Source organism: Clinocottus analis, unplaced genomic scaffold (assembly GCF_023055335.1).
Source record: "Clinocottus analis isolate CAN_PGR_092001 unplaced genomic scaffold, fCliAna1.0.p SCAF_12, whole genome shotgun sequence".
Classification (NCBI taxonomy): Eukaryota; Metazoa; Chordata; class Actinopteri; order Perciformes; family Cottidae; genus Clinocottus; species Clinocottus analis.
Window position 1 is genome coordinate 12,437,142 of NW_027175843.1, and position 17,861 is coordinate 12,455,002.

A 17,861-nucleotide genomic window follows, 5' to 3' on the forward strand; every position below is an offset into this window, starting at 1 on the left:
TGAATGCAGGACTTTTACTCGTAGTGGATTATTTCATCAGTATGGTAATAGTACTTTTACTGCAGTGACGGATATAGTTTTTCATCCACTAATTACTTGTCAGTGATTTGCTTGGGAATTCACTTGGCAAACAGTTATTGTACACTCGTTCCTAAACCTTAGCTCCAGATTCTAGACCGGGTCCAAATTCTTTTGACAAATTGAATAATTGTATTTCAAACCACTTTTAACATAAACTGTTTTTCATCCGTATCTACAGGCTGAAAAGTTAACAAAAGCTGTCAAACAAAAGTAGAATATTTACTATATAGTGGCAAATTGAAAACAACATTTATTACCAACTAGCAATATGTATATTGTTGTTACATATGTTCACATAGTTAGCTGATGTAATCACTTTAAGTAATAAACTAATTTAGGACAGAAGCAGAAAGTTTTCCAATAACTCAAGCATTATTCTCAGTAACAATATTAAACAAATCACTTAAACTGGTACTCACTCAGCAAAGAACACAGTGCACTGAAATGCACTTACCATACAAATTATATCAAAATAAAGTGCATATTGTATTCTCATTGTATCATTGAACACATGTCTACTAAATCGCACCTGCTACAACTTCATTTGGAAATAGAACACATACTGTATTATTTTCTTAATGTGTCACCGACAACTTCTAACTTGATGCCATAAACATATGAAATAAAGGGCATATGGTAAAGTTGTCTCATTCCCATTTACATCCCAATGCTTCAGGTTTAGTATCCAGTACCTCAATGATGTTACTGCCAGCACAGCTTTTGTGCTGTGGTGTGTATTAACAGGGTTTTGACTATTGCTCAGACAAAAGAAGTAAATTGATTTTTGCTCATTTTAAAGGCAACTGAAGCCTAACATTAACTTCAGCTGAACTTCTAGGAATGTGGATTTTGCATCATCATCTCTCCTCCTAGTTTGACTTCAATTACGTAATGTTAATGAAGAACACCTTCAGGGGCAGTATGGAAAAAAGGAATTTTACAGTGATCAAAATGTGTCTTTATATATATATATATATATATATATATATATATAGAGAGAGAGAGAGAGAGAGAGAGAGAGAGAGAGAGAGAGAGAGAGAGAGAGAGAGAGAGAGAGAGAGAGAGGTCATTACTGATAGATGTAATAACTTCATGGATTCGAACTGTTAATAGGACACCACCAGCTAATTTAAAGTATATATGGTCTTTAAACCATTGTTTAATTATTATATCACTATACATTTAGATAAACAAACTAAACTCTAAATGAGAAATTCTTATTCTCGTGTTAAGTTAGTTCCTTTAGCCAAAATATTTTCTAACAAATTGGGAGTTAAACCAAGTATTCTGTTATAAGTTAGACGTTAAGTATAAGCTATTGCATTAACATTATAACATTATAATACAAAGCACACAACCACAAAAAAAAACAACCCTAGAAAACATTTAAAAGCGTCCTGTAAAAAACTGTAGCAGCTTCCGTTACCACATCATGAGTAGCATGTCAAAACCAGTTACATACTTTTTAGATTCACAGAAAAATCCTAAATTAGGCCTCTCTAGAATGGGAGAAAGTTGTTTTAACAGTATCGTTTCTGAAATGACATGTGGTAAAATAATATCTACAGCCAATCAAAGTCGATCCAAATTGTTTAAAAAAGTTTCCAAAATATTTTTACATTTAATAATGGCAGCGGCTAAAGACAGTTTACCTTTAGGTTGTCTTTACCTGGCGTGGTGTCATGGCGGCACCCATCGACTTCGTCTTCAAGCTAACACTAATATGTAAGCCTACTGAAGTTACCTAAATGTGCTGCTTCTAGAGACAAGTTGCTAACTTTGAAAAACGCACTTTTGAGTGAGTCATCAAATGTCAATGTAATTAAGGTTAGTTTACATATTATGACACGAAAGGTAACGTACGCTTTGCTATGATATTGAGTTACTTTATTAACAGCTCTGTAGGAAGCAGTGTTCCAGAGTATGTGTCAAGGACCTTTATTGTGAAGGATAAAACGGAAAAGGAGAAGAATATAGTGTGTATAAAGGGAGAAATAAAGTGGTTTCCGTCTCGTGCATATTACGGAGCTCCGTGTTCTTATTATGAAGCGCAGGCACACCATAACCTCGGCTACAGTAATGGAAATGCGTCACACTGATGCTACATTTGTTCGAAGTTACTAAAAGCTAAACTAATTGACAATTAGTAGTCAATGTAGTATATATATATATATATATATATATATATATATATATATATATATATATATATATATATATATATATATATATATATATATATATATTATATATATATATGTATATATATATATATATATATATATATATATATATATATATATATATATATGACCGCGTTTAAAAAAAAAAAAAATAGCAAAAATGTCCACATTTCTGTTTTTTCTGTCCAAGATGGGGTATTTAAGTGATTGTTCATATTGCTCTTAAATGTCTTTCAGACCAACCGAAGAGCAATAAAATTGTCTCAATGACAGTTCAACAGAAATGTCTTCTTTCTGAACCGCTTTCATGTCAACTGACGCCCTCAACTTCTTCCCATGCTTCGCTAACTGAATCCTGAATAACTTTTACAGCTTTTTTCTTTTGTTTTACAATTTGTCAACATGGTACTTTTAATTTATGTAGCGCTTTTCATAGTGTGAAATTGTATGATGTACATTTAATTACATGTATTAATTAGTTATGACCACTAGTTAGCGCTGTTCGGGCATCTGAAGGCCAAAGGGTAAAGTGAGGGGGAGAAGAGTGAAGAGGAGAGAGGGGACATGGGGACTTGGTGGTGTTGTTGCAATGTGGAGTTTCACTAAAGTTATGAGGAAAACCCAAAACGTGTTGGACTGATTTATTCCTGCTGATACACCCACGTCGCTTACAATAGTACTCAAAGTCACTTTACACAACATGTGAAACATCCTATAAGCTATGCAATAAAACTATAATAAACAAATACAAAGTACTAAAAACAATAACCACATCGTGCACACAGTCGCACATTAAAAGCAGTTCTAAAAAAGGTGGGTTTTGATTTGGGATTTGAATCTGGAGACGTCGGTGCAGTCTTCAATGAGTTTTGGGAGAGTGTTCCAGAGGGAGGGGGCCGGAAGGCCCTGTCAACCCATGTCCGGTGCTTGGTCCTCTAGGATAGGAGGTTGGCATCAAAGGAGCGGGGATGGGGTGTGGTGGTCAAGCAGGTAGGAGGGGGTATGAGTAGTGAAGCATGGGAAGAGGTCGCATCAAAGTAATTGGTAATGGGACATTATGAGTAATTACACTAGCATGGCCAGTGCTAAATCCCAATAGCAAAAAAAACAAAATTACCAAAGACATCAGCCAATGTTTACTCTGCACTGACTTCATGCAAATGTCAGTCCATGGGTGTGACTTCATGCAAATGTCAGTCCATGGGTGTGCTTACTTACACCCATGGACTGACATGTGTGCACCTAAAGGCAATCCTTTAGGTGCATGGTTTTGATTAGAAAATATTCATGGCAATCGATTCTACTCTGTGAAAATACTGATATATTATATCTTCAGTGAGGGCATTTAAAATGTGAGGCTTCATCCTTCAAGGACCACGATTATCCTCACAGCAATTTTATGGAAACCATACGTAAACTGTTGGAAAAAAACGAATTTGTGACCACACGGTAGCACTATAGGGAAAATCAGGGTTTTAGATGTTTTTAAGAGAACAAGTTTGCATACTGCTATCCCCTCATGCTTCACAACATTTCACACGTAAAGTAAACTATACCTCTGGAGTTTCCTTTTCTCCCCACAGGCTGAGGTTTGAGTCCTGCCAGAACCTTTCTTACATGTGTCTCTCTTACAGTATACATGCTTGGTGACCTAAGGGACAGTTCATTTTACCCAAACAAGGAAAACAAATGAGCTGGAACTGTAAAAACATCTGTCCAAAGTAAAGCAAGATATATAAGCATATGCCTAGGTGTGCTTGATTGACAAGCCACCTATTGAGTTGTAAAACTGATTATGCTGTAACATGTGATTGAAGTGTGGGAGGCTTCTTTATGTTCTTAAGATTATGTATGTATTATATACAATAAGTAAAGCCACAATCTAATATACAAAAAATAAAGACCGAAAAGGTATAGGTTAAAGCATAATTGTGATTGATATATATATATATAAATATATATATATATATATATATATATATATATTCATATCTTAAATTCAATCAGATAATAATTTTGATACAAAGAAAAAAATATATGTGCAACTCCTTAAAATATATTTAGAAACGATCCTTTTGAAAACCAAATAATAGTTAACCATCCTTATGTTCATGTTACTGTTGTTCCATGGTTGAACTCATAAATCAATCATATTCACACTGATGTATTGAAAACAACCTTTGTACACTGGCAGTGTAATACTTTCTTAAATATTCAACAAGATAAGAAGTTGAAGGTGAATTAATAACCCTGCTGTCTCTTTGATATCCTCGATTTTAACTCATTAAATGTCTGACTTTTAATAAAAAAAAGATTGAAGCAAATGTAAAGTCTATATGTGGAAGAAAAAAAAAGTGCTGCGGTTCTCTACTTAAGAACCTGGGAACCTTTGTGGACAGGTGAGTGCTATCAGTCATCTGGATTGATGGAGACAAAAATAGACGCGTGACACACGGCTTGAAGTAAACATATCCAGTAGATTCCACCAGCCTGCTTCCTCTTCAACATGAAAGTGGCTGGGGAGAATGAGGTTTGAAGAGATTCTCTTGAAAACTGCAGGGGACTTTGAGCTGAGGGTACCAGCTGAGTGTCTCCACCTGAAATGGTAATCCTGCAGAGAGCCGGCATAGACACTACCTGCTTACTTTAACCCATCACCTCACCACTGTGTAGGCTTTTGACAGACCAAGACAACACGAGATGAAGTGCGGCTGCCAGAAATTTCTATCATTAATGCTTCAAGGATAAAAGTGAAAAGAATATTGCAACACAGTTCTTTAGTTTGAACTTGCTGACATGTTAACAGTTCTCCCTCTGCACATTAGATGGCACTGTTGTCCTTATAATATGATCATTAAACCCACAATGAAATCTGAATGTCCTTAAATCAGCATTGCTGATATAAGCACTCAGCATATCTGATATCAACAAGTCAAAGATGGTTTATATTATCATTCCAACTGCATTAGGTTTGTGTGATTGTCGTAGTATAAATAGTTACTGGTTTGATGTCATTACTGCAAGTTTTATAGTGATGGGTGGTCATATAATGACTCGACTGCAGCGCAAGAGAGAAATGCTGTCAACACCATAGTAAACCATTGAACGCAGCTAGATTGTAACATGGTCACAGCAAATTATCATATGGATATTTTTAATAATTAAAACAGTTACACCTTCTGTTAGGATTATGAAACCAATATCAGAAGATTAGATTTTTCATGTTGATAATTTACTCAAACGCAAACCCAATCAAGACAAGAGGCAACATACTGTATATATTGGGACATATACAGTACAGCTTATTTTCTTGTCATATCTCCTGATACTGTGGCTTGTTTCGTGTACCTGCAGTTAATATCGCGTGTTGTCATTTCAAATGAAGATGCATGGTGCTAACAGGCTTACATCCTGCAGCCGCTTTGGCTTCATATGTTCTTGTCTCACTGAAGGATTACTTTGCATTCTCTTGCATTATCGTACATGCTATACACTCACAGTTTTATTCAGAACAACAATTGCAAAGATGCAGAGAGCTTGATCGTGCTTATGAATTATTTGATATAATCTGATCACAGAGAAATATACTTTGAAAAGACAGATCATGGTAATCCAATCTGCTCAGAAATATCTGTGGAAAGGTGATTAAAAGTGTATACAAAATGAATCAAAAAGCAGAAAAAGGTCTTTTCGTACAGAGTGCCATAGAGCACACACACACACACACACACACACACACACACACACACACACACACACACACACACACACACACACACACACACACACACACACAGATACATAACCTTAAGGGTGCATATGCATCTCTTAGATGTGCCTAAAGATTACCAGGAACGTGTAATATATTATGTGGAGGCATTATTTGAAGGCAGTCAGTTAGATGTACAATGCAGTTATTCAGACATTTTTAATCCTTTGCAAAGTGATCAAACACATAGAAACATTGACTACTGAGTTTGCCTCTGTGGCGTGGCTGCTTCTTAACATATATTTAGGCCCTCCTTCCTAGACTTTCATTTGCATTAAAAAAAAAAAGGCTGCATGGAGTCTATGCCAGACAGCATCCAGTGTATACAGCGTGTTCAAAATGTCAAAAACACGTTGTTTATGAAAGCTGTATAATTGTCGGCCCTACGCTGCGAGGGTCTTTACTACAAGATGGATTTCCTCTTGGGCGAATGTAATCTCAATTATTTCTCCATGAATTTGCCATCAGTCTATAGGTGTGCAGTATGAACAGCATGGGGTATTATGCAGGAGAGAGAAACGCTCTCTCACTACCTCTACAGAGCAATCAAAATAGAACATCTTTTACACCTGACAGAGCTCGTCTGACAGTGGAACTCATTATACTCTATGCAACTCATTATCAGCTCTACCTGCTGTGTGTGCGAGTGTGTGTGTGTGTGTGTGTGTGTGTGTGTGTGTCTGTGTGTGTGTGTGTGTGTGTGTGTGTGTGTGTGTGTGTGTGTGTGTGTGTGTGTGTGTGTGCTTGCATTATGTGTTTGCACATCTGTGAAAAATTACATTTTCCCTTTGAGCATACATGACGAGGCATTGCAAAGGCATCATGTTTCATCAAAACACAATGCGACCATCGAAGGACAGGCAGGTTTTATAAATTGCCCACAGTGACAACAGGGGGAATGGAGCTCAGTGTTTTACTAAATGTGACAATCCTCTGACCTTTACAGCGTATCCATTGTTGTTACTCACACACATCCTCACATTTTAACTAAAATATGACACCCTCTGTCTCTCTCTTTCTTTGAACTTTCCCCCTCTGTATGTTCTCTCGCTGTGGCTCTGACACTCGCTCCCAGTTTACCAATTTAAATAGGTGACGTGGGTATGCTCGCAAAATGACCATGTTTTTCATTGGAGTGGCTGTAAGGATGATATTAATTTGCATAATTGCAATGACCATGTGGACTGGGATTATTGTGTGGCTGCTGGGCTGTCTGTTCTATTGTAGCCCCTCTTAGAGCCTGTGGATTGCTCATTGACTCACCCAGCAGTAGCGTTTCCTAGCAACGCCTCTTGAATGTACTGTACAGTACTTCCCCATCTCATGGGCGCCTTAATAATCTGCTTTGCTATTTTCATGTAAGCTTCATCAAAAGATGTATAGTGCATTTAAAACTGGGATTGCATGCTGCTGTTTGTTCAATGCCTGGCAGTTTTACAGTTGTGTATTCAGGATAAATCGTAGTTTACAACATGCATGCTTTTCTATGACAAGAGAATGAGGATGACGCAAGAATGCAAGGTTCTGTACAATGAGGAGAGAAAATGCTGACCAGCATTCAAAGCTTTGAATGAGTTGCGTCAGAATAATAGCAGTGTTCCGCTGAATGAGGGCTTTGACCTCGACAATATCATTAACTTTACCGCACTCCTGATAGACAGTTTTAATAAGTGGTTTTAAGTCACTGAGCGACTTTGTGGTTATGACAAAGTGGGCTGAATGCATACATCATGGCTTTACACAATTCAACAATGTGGTGGCCTCAATCGGTGTAGAGAAATGCTGCATATGTCAACTAATGACTAAAGGCAATAGTCCAAGATCGCAGGGTCACAATAGCAGTCAAAATGAAGCAGGAGTGCATCTGAACACTGTGAGCTGAGGGCAGGAGGAATCCAGAAAGGTTATCTGTTTGCAAGTGATGAATCATGACATCGCGTGTATTGTTTTTGCCTGAGTCCGGCCATGAAATTGATGGCCCATATAAAGGCTCCTCATCATGTGGCTGACAGACATATTATATTCTACAGGACAGGAGATCATGACTTCTGCAGCCTTGTGAAATTGCAACTGAGATCTCTCTGAATCACCATGCAGGGAATCTGTCTGCATGTGGGTTGGTGCGGAGACCTTAAACAGTAGGTCTTGGCATGGAATTGCAATTTATTTATCCTTTTTCCAAACCCCCACCTAAATCGTGGATGATATGTTTGGATTCCCACCTCAGTTCCCACCTCAAATAACCTGACCAAGCCCTTCCTACCCAGTCTGAAGGGTTTTTTACTATATCAGCTCCTACAATCTCCAACCAATAAGACATGTAGAAATATTAAGCTCTACAGCTTCTCAGCATGCAGCAGGAAAGCAGGAAGCCTCCCAGGAGTGCAACATGTTTCCCTGCATCACGTTCACCTTCCTGCTCTTCCACCTCTTCCACTGTTTTGTTTTATTCATGTCTCAAATCAAACTTCCTCTGCCATTAACCAGAGCTAACCAAGATCCTTGTCAGACCCAGAGTAAGCTCCTATAATTCTGTTTAAATTCTTGTTCTCTCTCTCTCTCTCTCTCTCTCTCTCTCTCTCTCTCTCTCTCTCTCTCTCTCTCTCTCTCTCTCTCTCTCTCTCTCTCTCTGTCTCTCTGTCTCTTTCTTATCCACCTGTTCCTGTCCAGTGCTTTTCCCTGAGGTGAAGAAGATGTTGTCTCCCATCTGGCTGACTCCACAGCAGACTGACAGTCTGTTGCAATCCTCTTGTGACTTCCTGGTGCATAATGTTCAGCCCACTGCCAGAAGCCTCATTGAATTAATCCAGCCATATTTCATGTATTGCAACCACTGACAGACATCTTGTAGAATTTGGGGGGAAAAAGTACTTTGTTGTATTAGAAAAAAAAGATCCAGTTCTTTATCCTGGTATAGGTAACACGGCACAATGCTCGCTGACTGTACATGAAAGGACCATTTATTAAGTCTCTGTCTAGGATAACAAAAGATGTTAACTGAGTGTGCAGTGCAGTTTTTTCCTCTTTGAATCGACAGTCATCTTGCATGCTTAATCGCTCTTTAACAGCGGGAAAGAAATGTGACACTGATATTACCCCACTGAGATAAAATTCTTTTCAAATCTGTGCCTATATTTAAGTTGATTGCCCCCCTTCAACATCACATTTGGAGCCACAGTTTTACAAGGGTTCCTAAAATCCTGTGACTAATGGCTGAGCATATGGTTTACACGCATTAGTAAATGTTTTCCCCTTATATATTCTCAAAACACATTTTCTTTTAATACCCTTTCATGCACCTGCAACTCGATATTGTGTGTTGAGTTGTTGCCATGCTCTGCTTGAAAGAATTGTAAAATGAGATACATTTTCTTTATTGCTAGATTATGTCATATATAAACAATTTCAGGTCAACAATACTACCGCAGATGCTGAATAAATCTTTGCAGCGCAACCCTGCAGCGTATCTTAATCAAGCCATTAGGAGGAACATTTCCTGGACCTAGATGCCTCGTGTTAATGAGTGCACCTCAGCTGTCCACGGTGGTTACTTTCAAGGCCATGTAGCTCTCTTTGGGTGAGGATAAAATGAAATGAGGAAGTATGAGTCAGCAGTGAGTATTCGCAGCGAGGTGATTAAAGGTAGTATTGAAGGCCCTTTCTGGGGGCAAAAGATTAAGACGATGCTACTCTCTCATCCTCCTCAAAGCCAGAGCCATTTGATGTGGTCCCTACAGGCTGCTCGTCCACTGCCAGCTTTCCTCGGCAGCAGATCACAAATGAAAATACACATATTCAAATATGTTTTGATGAGAGTGGCTATCATTAGACGATAAATTGAAAGATTGGCTTGGCACATCACAGAGTGCATTTTATATTCCTCTTGCTGAGGAATCTGGCGACAGAGAAGACTGTCCGTAGCCAAACATATAAATGATCAGTTGTTCTGACACTGGTGTATTAGCTAATTATATAATCTGTACATGTATTCTCCAAATACAGTGAAGGGGGAAAACACATAACAGCTACAATAATTAGTTGACACATCAATCATTAGATAGACATACAATAACTTGAAGACAACTTCGACATATTTCCGTATGAAAGTCTTTTTTCTGGGCTTAATATCACTTCTGTTTTGCTCTATCAAAGGTTTGTCTAATGCTCAGAGAACAGAGTATTACTCTATCCCTTAGACATGGCGATTAGTTGGTCAAGGTTGCTTTTGGCTGTGGAAACTTGTTTGTGTGCATTTTTCACGCCTTTCTGTCATGTTATGCTCTAAAATAATAATTGATTAATTGGAAAAGTAACAATACATTATGAAAATAATCATTACTTGTATGAGATGGCAAGTAAAGCTCAAATCATCCTGACTCCACAATCTTTGTTTTAGCACTTATTTGGCTCATGTCCTGGGCGTATGTATGCATACCGTGTATGTGGCAATTCAAATAAAGTTTAAAATGCTTTTTTTGGGGGGGGGGGGGGTGACAGGTCTTCTGGACATTATGAATACATACATTATAATGTGTACCTTATCAGAGGAAGGTTGAAGCCTGTTAAGAAACTTATCAAAACTGCTTCTTGAGACAGCTTTTGTGTGAAATGCTGTTCCATGTTAGATGCGTAATTATAAAATGTGAACATGTACTTTGTGTTTAGAGTACAGTATGTGCGTGGGTGTAAGTGTGTTGATGTACATGGTTTGTATTGATTGAGTGAAGAAAGGCCTATTACATATTCCACTTCTATGTCTCAGGGGGATAATTATATTAGAGTGAGTCACACTTGACCTTCCTTGCAGATGACTTAAATAGACCATAAATACTGCGGCAGAGTGGTCAAATTACTGATATTTTGCTTACATGTCACATGCATGTTTGATAATGTGCCATTTTTTTTTATTTAAATGTATATGTACTTTTTAACTGTGTAATGTTTTGTTGTAATTCTAAAGTGAACCTTGGCTTTGAAAGGCGCTGTACAAATAAAGCTTACCTACTTACATTTGGATGGCAAAGTCTTCGTAATGGTCTTTAATTGATATAATATAATGTAGTAGGAAAATTAATCATGTTCATTGTTAATATTTAACACTATAGAGGCATTCATACAGCTTTGGTTGCTTTTAACTGATTTCCTGACGTAGAGGTGGCTATTGTACTGTACGTAGATGATGCCATTAGCACAGATACATTAAACATGAGCCATGAGCCGGCACTGGAATGAAGTGGAACAGATGGTAAGCATATTTTGAGCTGAGCCAGAATGAATAATTCCCCCAACTGATGACACAGCAATGCCAGCAACAGCTTTGAAAACTCCAAACTTGTTGTGAGCAAAGTTTAGGTTGTATACTCGAGTCATCTTTTTTTGTCTCTAAGTCACAAACCTTGGAATGACACATCTCAAGAGAAGTTTGTGGATAGATCCAAAAGGCCAAAACATGTAAAAGTGTGAATATTACAAAAATAAACACTGCGACACAGCATCCACAAACTCGTCTTTAACTATAATCCCTTTAGTCTGCACTCCCCTCACTGTGACGATCTGTGGTTTACCTTTGTAAACAAGCTGTTACTGTGTGTGACATTCTGCTTTTACAGCAGCTTAGCTTTCCAGGTTCAGATGCTCGATGTTTGTCCTTGAGGGGACAGCTGCCCTCAGACCTACCTGTCAGTTTAAATGAGAGGTGGCAGAGCATTTTTCGGTACATTTCCTGGAAGCACTGGGGGTATACTCCATTTCAAAAAGGTAATATGCCTAAACAGAACCTTTTCTGCACTGCAACGTTCATTAATGTTTCCATCAAATTAACAGGTCAAAGCCTTTTTATTTTGAACTCGTTAAAGGAGCCCGTCCAGTACTTGGGCTACTGAGGTGCTTTTCCCTCTACATTGGTCTGGCTGATGCACTCCTGCTGTACCTCCATCACCTCGCGGTCTGAATGATCCACAGACAGCTCGTATGGTATGAGATGAGTTTTATTCTCTTCCAGCCGTGGTGCAACATTGATATGACCCCATAGAGCTAAACCGAGGTTGCTGGCAGCATGACAGTAACATGTAAGCGTAAGCGTTAGCGGTTAGCGGTCACAACCCTTTGCCCTTTCCGGGGTCTAACACCTGCCTTCAATCAGGTTCTAATTGCATGCATAGATGATCCCAGAAACACAGAACAGCGCCAGCCAGTGTACATATTTGGTAATATAGTGTGATCCCGTTTGGCTCCTATACTCAAGCTTTGACAAATTACTCTGCAACGAGTGACATGTCAAGCGTATTATTATATATCTGCTCCCATGTTCGGTAAAGTTATCGATTTTTCCTGCGCTGGTCACTGACAATACGGTTGTGACGTTGTACTTTTAATCAGTGGCTGTTCATTAATTTTACTCAACATTAAATCCACCACACAGCCTGTTCATGTCTTATTTTGTTGACGACAAGCTCAATCTTTGCTGTTCCTCTTTCCCAATGATGATGGGCTTTGACATTTGACGCCGAGGCAAACCCACCAAACCGCCGTGGTCATTATTTCTCCAGTGTGGGAATATATTTTGCACTAAAGTTTTGTTTGACTGCATTATGCATTACAGTTGCTGAATGATTTATTCCGTCTGACAAGTAGCCCATAATTGAATGTAGCTTTCAAACGCAATGCTGTGAAAGCTATCACACTCACCCACGTTCAACTTCGTTGCCTCCAGGAAGCCTACTGCCCATTCTACCCCAATTAAGATTGTTTCTCTGTGTTATTACTTCCAGCATAACTCTCTCATAATGGCATACGGGGAACACGAAGGTTCAAATGCAAATTTGAGCAAACCAATTAGGTGGTGTTTTTATGCAGCAAAGCTTCTCATAAGAGTGTTTTTAGCCATGCCAGTCATTCAGTTATCTGGACTTAAACAGATGAAGTGTTTGTTTTTGTTCTGTGCGTATGGAGAAGCACTATTCATTCTGATAATAATCAATTATCCTATTCATATCCCTAATCTGCGTTATCAAGAAACTATTGCTGTGATAAAGTGATACAAATTAAAACCCTTTGGTGAATTATCTGGGGTAAGTTTCCTTTTGATACACCTCACGCGTACAGGGACCTTGTGTCAAAAGTGACCTTACTTTCCTCCGCTTATCTCCATCTTCATTGTCCTCGTCCCTGTCACCTATTGATCTCACCAGTCCTTCAAAAATAACAGCAGAGGGAGGAAATTAAGCTCCTCTGTGCTTATGTGACCCCGACGGAAAAGTAAGACAGAGAGGATAAGAAAACAGCGCTTCATTCTCCAACATTTAGTCCAATCAGCTCCCCGAGGCTGAATGCCGTCGGGAGGCTGGGCTCCTGCGGTGAAGGAAAGTGGAGGCTGCAAGGCTGCTCTATTTTTCTATAGAATCAAAAATGCATGTGGATGAAGTGCATTATGAATAACATACAGGGCTACGTCTAACCAATCCATATAGCCTATAAGCACAGGTCTGTTCAGCATCACTGGGTACTGATTACCTCGCATATTCATCAGGATGCATCCAGCAAATAAGTCAATGGTCTGTTGAAAAAAAAGTCAGCAAATTCTGACTTATTTACATGTTTACAATGTATGCATAAATAATAAAGATTATTTGATAGCGAGTTTATATTGTTTGTGATTCTTTCATCTAAGATACACATGTTTTAGCATGATGAATTAAAGCAAATGTAATTGTTGTAAGACCTCCAGTTAAAGGAATGAGTAAAGATGCCAAAATCATGTTGTAATTGCCTCCAGACGAGTGTTTGTGAACAGTTAACAATGTCTTTTGGCAGCACGTAAACACCTGACTTCTGTACCTGGGGAAGAGTCCAACACTGTTTACAACCGATGGAACAAATGGAACACAATGTAGACTCCTGAAATATTCATCCCACTGTCACAGCAGGCACTCACATGGCAGTGAAAAGACGATGATGAAGTGAACGACCAACAGTGGGACAGAAGCTCTGCCCAGCCAAGTGAAACCACCTTTGAAAACTGTGGTTTTACTCCCGCTGCTCATAATATAGAGAGTAGTCATGAAGCAGAACAAAAACTCATTCCTATAGCAAACATACAGTGCGCAAAATAAATCAACATAAATTAAAACATGTTAAATCCCGGCATCATGCGGACGCAATGTATTCCGGTTGCAGTTGCTAGGTAACAAGTGCTTCAGGGGGAAACCCTCATTATGAAGTATTTAAAACGCGTCATTGGTTGCTAATTTACAGATAAAAGTATTTGAACACTTATCTTAAATACTAATACCCACATCAGTAACAGCCTGGGTACGTTTAATTTGATTTCTTTAAATAATTTGTGCTTTTTCTAAAGCAAAGTATTGCTCTGCAAATGCCTCTGAACATTTGATTTGTTTCTACATGTAGGAGGATGTGTACAAATTGTAGATCAAATGCGTGTGTGCTGTATGTTGTGCTCGCAGAGGAACAGAGGCACACAGTTACGTACTATCTCTTTCTCATAGCTCTTATCAAACAGTTGCCTCCACAGCCAGAGCCGGGGATGCAGCCGAGAATCCGCCACCCTCGTCTGAACAGGCTTATTTTTAGCAGGCATGGATTGTGAGAGAGCACTTGTTTTATTTCAGTCCTACTGGCTCTGCCTGAAGCACCACAATTATTTGATGCCCTTTGTGTATGCAGAGTCATTTTCCTGGTGGTAGGCTTTATGAAGGTTCACTGCAGCTCACAGAAACATTCCTCCTGGCCACAGGCGTGCCTGGTTTTTGCTCATTCTTTAATGTCACATCAGTGAGTTGATGATGGGAAAATGTGTCAACATAAAGTTGAATCAAAATGTCTTTGTTTAAATGCACAAAGAAGCAATAGGTACAACATGATTACACACACACACACACACACACAAACAGAAACTAGATGAATCCAGAATTTGTTTGCTGATGACTCTCGATGGCTGGAAGAATACAAAGATCCTTTGTGCTGCCCATGCTTGATACAAACAATCTTAATGCAAACACTAAATGGAAGGGAGCAGATAAAGCGAGATCACCGGGCAAGCAGGCTCACTATTCTGCAGAGAGAGTGGGCTCGGTGTGATGTGTCCTCCTCAGCTCCTTTTCCCTGTGCTGCTGGCGACTAAAGCAGAGATAGATTTTGACTCAGGTGCAAACTGAGCTGTTTTGCAGACGCCCACACCGGGCCGTTATCTTACAAATGCAATACACCAGAGACAAGGCATCTGTTGTGGCTGTGTGTGTGTGTGTGTGTTTTTTTTTTATTTTATCCGTGAGTATTTGAATGTTCAAAACAACGGAAGAGATACAGATGATGGATTTTTTGCATCCCTGTCTGTTACCATACTGTGGAACCTTCTAACAATACACTCTACAATACACATAATTATACATAACAGCACAACACTGCAGTGTGCGCTCTTGGTGGCAGTTGCATTGGACTGTTTCCACACTGAATTGTTCCACCTATTTGTAATGCCAGGATGTGAGCGATCGGATAAAGAGGAAAAGGTGCAAATGTAAAACAAGTCATGACAGAATGTGTCAAGCGACAGGAGTTTCCTCTCTTCCCCGACGGTATTCTTTTTTACACTCTCTCAGCCATTTCAATCTCCCCCTTAATACCATCCCTTCAGACTCAACTTTGATCACTGTCATTTTGCAAACTTACAGGATTGGAAGGATTGAGACAAATGCATTATTCATCTCACAAACCAATTTGGGTTTCCTCTGTCTGTAATGCACTTCTCTCATCTCCCTGTCACTTTTGTCTTTTGTCTTTTGCTCAGTTTGCTCTGTTGGAGGACGGCACGGATGTTTGGGGATCTGTAATGGACCGCAAAGCTTAAACCAAAGGAAACTGAAACAGAATCACGCTAGTTTGAAGAACATGAATAAATTCTACAATTATAATTCGTAATGTTATATTTAAATGAATCAGCTACTTGATATTACTAATAAATCCGTAATTCGTCAAATATATCACTCTACCTTTAGGACTTATTTCTTTAATTCCTACAAATTCTGTCCCTCTTGTTGGGTTTTATTCAGTTTATGTTGAGGAACAAACATCAATACCACCCTTGTATTTGTTTCATGGTACAGATATTGTCTAACACCATCATGATCGCCTTGAGCTGGAATGAACGCTAAGCTTTCCAGCACAACCTTCACTTCAGTAAATCACACCCAGAGCTCATGAGTCAGGAGCTGTTGCAATAAAAATGAATTGGAAATCACCGCAGAGGCCTTGAAAAGTTGATTCACTCCCCATTTGGATGGACAAGAAACTAATCTAAAGTATGTGGCAGTGACAAATTCTGATTGTCAGTCCAACAAGGTTACATTTTGTACCCAAAGGTTCATACAGATATATCAGCGATAAAGATCTTCTGGATTTATGGATATGTGCTAAACCATGCATACAGGATGACTGTTGTCGTTGAGGTTTCAGTTGTAACACAGCATGTCGTTAATATTGATGATGGATGCAGATTTACCTCTCAAACTCTCAGTCATTTTTCAGACAAAGGGGCCTTTATTTCAGACAGAGGTAGACAAAAGAAGACTTCTCATTTCAAGCCAGCAACTATCGATTTTGCTTGCAGAAATGTTGCCAGCAGATGAGGGTAGCTAAATAAGATTACATTAAGCAAACTCAAACACGTCTACAGCTTTTTAAAGTTGGCTATCCTGATTCTTTTAAAAACCAGAAGAACCTTGTAAGAGGGAGTTAAATATGCTCTTAATGGCTAACAACAAATAGTATGCTCAGACTGAAGCTACAGGGGATAGCCTAGTGAAACAGAAGTGTGTGTCGACTGGTTGAACAGCTCCTAAAACTAGAGTAATAGGGGAGACTGTAACCCATAAATACTGTAACTGTCCAAACATGTCAATCCAACACACACACGCGTCAAGTAGTGCTGAGCAGAGGTGAGAAAGTTGGATTTGTTTTCCCCGTCTCTAGTATTTCTGTCACACTTTATATGTGTGAAACTATGTGCAATTCAAATGCCTGCCAGGAAAAACTGTTGGCGCACGCGCCGAAAAGCCTCCTGTCATGCGCGTATTTATACGATATCAGACAGCATGCCTAGGTAGGAAATGCACGGCCCGCCACTGATACATTCATCTGTTGATGGCGAGGGGTTTAGCAAACTGTCCATTGGATGGCTCAAAACTAAAAAGCTTTAAGTACCATCCAATTCAAGGCAAACACTGTATTCAATGGATGGTTCATGCCACACCCTAACCATGGATTGCATTTTTCCCTTTTTTAAATTACATAATGACAGACATGTTGTATCTGAAATGGTCAACCAGGCGACAAGGGAAATATAGCAAATAATGGTAACTATGGGAAGCAATTTGTCTTGTTTTGCAGCGTGTCCAACAGTTCAGTCTTATGTTGTGTCATTATTCATATGTGATGCATCAAAACCAGCTTGAGGCTGACACACCGTGATGTGGTGAGAGAAGTATTCAAACAGCCAGCCAACATACCATATGTAATTTTTAATGTTTAATGAAGTTTGATGTTGTAATGATGTTTCTCCCTTATTTTCCTTTCTAACAACAACAAAGATGTATATTTAGGATGTTGTCCGTTCTGTACACATCTATTGTACTTCTGTCCATCCTGATAGAGGGATCCTCTTCTGTGGCTCTCCTGAAGGTTTTTTTTTTTTCCTTTTTCTTCTTCCCCCGATAAAGGTTTCTTTTGGTGGAGTTTTCCTTGACTAATGTGAGGTCGCAGGACAGTGGATGTCGTATGTGTACAGATTATAAAGCCCTCAGATGCAAATTTGT